We start from the raw sequence: 6602 nt of genomic DNA on the forward strand, positions 1-6602 counted from the left end.
AGAGCAAAGTCAAACGAATAATTTGTCATCAAGCACACCTTACAAGAGCAATCCTGATACTGAACTTTTCCCTTTATATCTGATAGGACTTTAGACCTGGCCTTGGTATATAACCTTATATTGGTGCTGAAGACGATTAGAATTTCTTTCGACGCTGAATGCATCTAAGAAGGCTGTACCAGACACTCTACCGATATTACTTATTTGTGACCTGATTTAACCCTCAAAATAGCCCTGTAAGGCATGTATTATTACCATTTTATTGATAAGTAAACAAATGCAACGAAGTTGACAGACTTGCCTAATATCACATGTGTGGGAAATGACAGACCATTAGAACCTAAGTATGACTCCAAAGCTGTGCGCTCTTTTCCTAAGTCATATCAGAACTTTGACTACTTGTTTCTACCCTGTAACTAAACACAGTAGGTGACTTTCTTACTTTTTCTAAATACAAAATAAAATTAAAGTCTGTGAATGATTTATAAGAAAAATATGTTGAAATCTATGTCTGTCAAGAAAGATATTGCTTGGCATCATTCAGAAACCTTGTCAGAATGTTCTCAATTCTAAAGTCTGAGTCACTGCTAAGAATAAAAACATGAGTTTCCGGTTTAATCTCTATGGGTATCACAATATAGCCTCCTGATCAAATTAATGAATAATGGCAAAATAGGCACTTTATTTCATACTGTGTAGCATAAGACACATTCCTAAAGGGTCAGCAGTGCCATTTGTTACAGACAGTAGCTTCCAAAGATTCTCAAGCAATTCACATTTCAACCATTATTTCTTGAAAACATGCAATTTCTTGTGTATGTTAAGTGAATGAATGTCCTTAAAAATTTTTTTCTCCCTGAACTATTCCATCAAATTTTACCTTAAAAACTGGCAACTTTCCTTTCAACCAGAATACACTCAGAGAACTTTTGAGAATAGTTAACTCAGACTGCAGAAGCAGATAAGACAATTTGTGCAACTCTCCCTGGGGAAGAGAATTTTACTGCTTACTAAGAATCTGGATTGCGTCATTGGTAAGCTAAATGGACATCAATATATTTTTCTGAATCCTCGCACGTTTTTGTAAAGGAACAGACATCACAAGGGTTGTAGGCTGATTATTTTGCGTCATTTCAAGGTCATTGTGTCTTTGTACAGCCTAGGTATGTAGCACATCAGTGACTTACATACTCTCTAGTCATTGAACTCTATTTACCAAACCTGTGAATAATTTTGTAGCCAACAGTGTGTCAGGTATTTTATTTCTTCATTGGTTACGTTTGTGAGTTATCTCTAACATTTAGCATTTTATTTAGTTTCTTTGTTTTTTATAATGATTTATCAAAGATCAGCTCTGAGTGATATGGTTGTTTCTGATTGTTAGTTGAGTTTTAGATTCATATTTGGTTGTGGGGCCGTTGAGGGTATGCTTGTGTGTGCAGAGGGCTGTGGATAGGGTGGATTAGGTCATGTGCTGTGCTTTAGTTGATATTTCACTTATTCTTTTTTGATATATATAATATATATATTATATATATATTACCATTTATTATAGCATATCTCAGAACATACTCTAATTTCTCCAAGTATAGGAATAAAACCTGACCAAATGAACACTGTTTTGCTAAGAATGGAAGAAGTTTATTAGGAGAGATGGATTGACTAATTTGAGTTTCTGTTTCTTTGAAAGCAACTATTTAATTGAATAGTTACCTTCTCTCCTTAGCAAACACTTCCTGGTTATCTCTACCTTTTAACAAGGTTCTAGCAATTTTATGGCAGTCACTGAAATACAAGGCACTAGTTTACTGGAGATTTTATGTGATAATGGTACCTCTTGAAAATGAGGTTTCCTCTTACAAAAAAATTGTTTTGATCTTTACCAATCTAGCAAATATATTGAGAATAAAATGTTGTATGAAAGAGTTATAACACTCTATTGCTTTTTTGACATCTTTGTTTGTTGATAAATGCTAAAAGAGAAAAAAAATCTTGTCTTTTATCCAAAAGAGAAAAGATATTATAGTATCATCAGTCTCCAATATAAGATTACAAGTGAGGCATTACCTTTATTTTGAAACTTTAATAAAAAACATTTTCTGGAGAGATGTTAAAGATAGAATTTGCTTTGAATATCTGTGTAATATAGTTTATGAAAGTAAAAGAAATCCAACTATTTGTGTGCATGGGCATTTCTATTCAGAAATACACTATATAATCACTACACTAAAAGTGCAATAGATGTCAAGGTAAGTACAACAGAAGTAGGAACTCAGTGGGTCCTACATCTAGGTCACTGCAGTTCTAGAAATCAGCTCTTTGGCTGTTTTTCTCCACTCCATTAAAACATTCATAACTTTTCTTTTCAATATTGTTTATTGTTGATTTCTGCTAACACACTGGGGAAGGAGGTAAAGGACTGCCTAATATGACAAAATCATCTCCTTCATTCAATATGTCTTCCACATATGAAGTCAAAGACAAAAAAAGAACATCTTTTCTTTAGACTGAGAGTACTGGAGATTCTTTTCAAACATGGTTTCAACAATAAACAAGTGCTGTCTCAGTCCTTTAAAGACGACAAAATTGGTATCATCAAGAAGTGTGCTGACATTTTTCTTCTTACTAAAAGCCAAGAAAACACTAACCACTCTATCACTATCCAAATTCTTACTGACTACTATTTAAAATAAGCAATGGACAAAAAATTGCCACTCTCAGGGGTGTGTGCTGGAGAAGATCCAAGAACAGCCACTGACTGTTCATGATTACACTTGTTACAAAATTGGCTATTTCATACCTAGGGACACCTTTGATTTCAACATTATCTTTCATTGAACAATATCCCTGAGAGGGTGCTGGCAATAATTAAAGCAGCTCTTCAATTGTACCCATGTTTCAGTGTATGTGAGAATTAAAGTTCTTGCTGCACCTATGGATTTGCTATAGGGAAAAAAAAAAAAAAGAATGAGATGAACTCTAGGGGTCTTTTGGGAGTGAAGGAAAGGAAGGCAAAGATGCTATGTAAACATTTCAGAGTAAAAAGACAATTTAGATTAGCAGTTAAATGCATAGCTTTGAAATTAAGCAAGCCGAATCCCAGGACTACTATATTTTAATATATGAACTTCTACAAGTTAATTACTCTCTGATAGTCTCAGTTTGTGCACCTGTAAAATGACCTTATAATAATGACCTATTTCATAGGAATGTGGTAAGTGTAAATGAGATTGTTTATATGAAGCACTTGTACAGAGGACTCTCAATGCTATCATCATCATCACTGAGACATCTAGGAGTTTATTTTGAATGCTAGATTCAAGAAGGGTAAAGGCCATTTTGGTAACCTCAGTTCATAGACTATCAGAAACATATTCTACTTTAGGGTCTTGATTTTAGTAAATATACCTGGCAGATGTATATCGATTCTTGACTGACTATCCCAATGTACTCTCTACTGGTCTGTTGTTTTTAATAAGGAACTTTAGAAAGAGACAAAAGGGATACATTATTCAGACGAAATGAGGATATATACAAAACATTTATATCGCTTATGAGTTATATTTTATGTGTTAATCAACTGAATGTACATATTGGTCTTGTATGTATTTCGTTTTTTATGAAATGATGATTGAAACCTGAAGGTGACTCTTCTGGTGATTTTTTAAAGACTTTTGGGCTAAATAGGAAGATTTGGGAATGTGCAGAAGTTTTGGCTTCTCTCAAATAATGCCACTTGATTAGTTACCTTTCTGCTTATACCCAGAATATTAGATGGAAATATAGCACAGGTGAGATAGGGGTACAAGAATTTCTAATTCCTTCCCATTTGAAGCTCTGTATGTTTCATGTTTCATAGCTTTAGGCCTTGAGATTTACAAATCATGCTCAAAAGTTTTACTTCTTATGAGGCAGTAATGAAATAAGGATAGAATAATGTTCACAGCTTAAAACAAAGCATTGATATTATTTCTCTAGCAAAAACTCTCAACTTTTGTATCTTCAACTTGTTTGCTGTTGAATGGTTACCTAAGTACTTTGTTTTGTTTTGTTTTTTTTTAAATTAGGACAAACTACTGTAGTGCTCATAGTGGTTTTGACAATTAGTCATTTGCCTTATATTCTTTTTAATTTAATAAAATAAATTTTAATTACAGACTCATATTTGATTTAATCATCTCTCCTCTCTAGAAATACTCTGTGAAATAAACTCTTTTTTATTATAGAAGTATAAAAATTTAAGGGATAAAAGTTCAAAAATAGATCTCATGTCAATATGGCAGACAGAGCTAAAAAAACTCCCTTTTCCACTTCAGCCATAGATTAGGTTGATCATTAGACTACAATAATATAGAAGTAGTGTCGAATGGAAGATCAGAGTTAAAGTATTCTATGGTCCTTGAATTATTCAGGAAGAGAATAGAGATATTGATTAACTTGAAATCTTGTTAAGTATCCATGTTAAAAATTTAAAATTAGCTATTTAAAGAACAGAAATAGAGTGTATAATTTCAAAATAAGGGTAGTTTGTAGGAATTAAAAAAAAAAAAACACAGTAAACTCAATCCAGCAGGTTGTAGAAAAGAAGAAAATAGAAGCAAAAAATGATAAGTAAAACAAAAAATTACTGATGGTAAAAGTAAAATTATTCAGAAATTAGATTACATAAGAAAGAATTTAATCATATAATGCATAGGAGATACATATAAGGGAAAATAATTCAGAAATATTAAGAATATAGAAGTTTAAGAAAAGATTTGCTAGGCAAATAGTAAGCAAAAGAAAGCTGGTGTGTGAACTAATATCAGACAAAATACAATTTGATGCAAAACCATTAACAGGATATTGTCAGTACATGATAAAGAAAATATTTCACCACGAGTATAAAACAACGATAATAATAATACCTTATTATTTTGAGTATAAATCATGTTCAAAGACAATGTAGTCTCAAATATGAAAAACACATATTTACATCATTGCAAGGAAAAAGTTTGACTATTTCATAATTGTACTAGAGGATTTTTATATTCTCTCACTAGACAAAATTAGTATAGGAATGGGAGGAATGTAAGAGATATATATGAACCCTATTAATTGAAGACCTACTCTTCAATAGTACATATGAACCATTTACAATTATTTTTCACATACTAGATCTCAAAGGACATCTTTAGGAATTCAGAAGAAAATAGAAATGTTGAATATCATAAAATGAATTTGAAAAGATAAAGTGAATGTGAAAGGAAATTCAAATTAACTCATTTTCTCATTATGTAGACATAAGTATTATTAGTATCTGACATGTAGATATCAGTATATTTATGTCATTTGTGGCAGAGGCAGCTAAATGTTCCCAGAGTCAAATCTCCTCTTCCTTGTTTCTCTTTAGAAATAGACCATCACTCTCCTCTCAGATTTGAAGAGGGCACATAGCTACCCAACTTGCGACTAGATTTTCCAGCCCCTCTTGCAGCTCTCTTCCAGCGTAAGCTATGTGGGTTAGTGATGAGCTAGCTTCAGCCATGCAGATCCAACCTAGTTAGGGATCTGTGAAGCCCTGAACACAGCCTGCCATGATGTAGAAGTGTGTGTGTGTGTGTGTGTGTGTGTATGCGTGTACACAGGCAAGCACATGTGCATTTCTCTGAGGTTCTCTGAGGGTTCGTGACTTTCATTAAATCTGTGAACCCCTGCTTTCAAAAGAAAAATTAAAATCTGTGCCATAGAGGATCATGAATTGTCAAAACAGAAGAAATACCTGAGTTCCTGGAGGACTTCATGGGGATCAAGTAACTGCTTGTCCTGGTTCATATGGATGTGACATGAGTGAAAAATAAGCCTCTATCTTGTTTATGTCATTCATTGTGTTTTGGGGTTTCCTTGTTATGGCAGTTTGGTCTGTACCTAATAACTAGAAAATTATTTTATTTTATTTTATTTTATTTTATTTTATTTATTTCTTAATTTAACTTAAAATATGATCATGAACTATATTTTAGAATCTGATTTTAAAATTAGTATAACTTCAACAGTTTTCTATGGCATTACACTTTTATATCACTTTACACACTGTTCTGTATATCTGTATATAGATAGGCTATAATTTAAAAGTTCCACGTTTGTCAGAAACATAGGCTATTCCTAATTTTTCTCTGCACTAAAAAGAGTTTATTGCTGAGTTTATAAACATTGCTGAGTTGCTAAATAATTGTTCACATTTGTGGTTGTTTAAAATAGATATGTAGAAACAAATGGCATTTTGATGTATTTAAGGCCTGTTGTTACCTCCTTCATTACATATTAATATTACTGAAGAATCTGTCATATAACTAGTTTCATTCAATGCTGTCAACTAGTTTTGTTCTAATGTATGTCCAGCTGCTCACATCACTTGAGCAATTAATCTGAATTTAGTTGAAAAATAGTATACAATCCTAACTAAACAGCACAATAATTTCACTCCCACGTCTAAGAATAAAGTCACAACATTTTGTTTAAGAAATGAATTAATGTCATTTTCTTGATTTAACATATTTTCTAATATCCTGATTACCTTATTATTTTAGTATTTTGTATTTAAAGTTAAGATTCTCTTTTAT

General features: G+C 32.2%; 1 long non-coding RNA gene across 1 annotated transcript in view; it reads left to right on the forward strand.

The window, feature by feature from the left end:
* Positions 1-618, forward strand: part of LOC140620144 (uncharacterized) — a 221059-nt gene extending 220441 nt beyond the window's left edge. The window contains exon 12 of the long non-coding RNA XR_012019881.1: positions 87-618. This is a non-coding gene — a long non-coding RNA (uncharacterized lncRNA). The remainder of the gene's footprint in view (positions 1-86) is intronic.
* Positions 619-6602: the final 5984 nt, after the last annotated feature.

Source organism: Canis lupus, chromosome 28 (genome assembly GCF_048164855.1).
Source record: "Canis lupus baileyi chromosome 28, mCanLup2.hap1, whole genome shotgun sequence".
NCBI classification, from domain to species: Eukaryota; Metazoa; Chordata; class Mammalia; order Carnivora; family Canidae; genus Canis; species Canis lupus.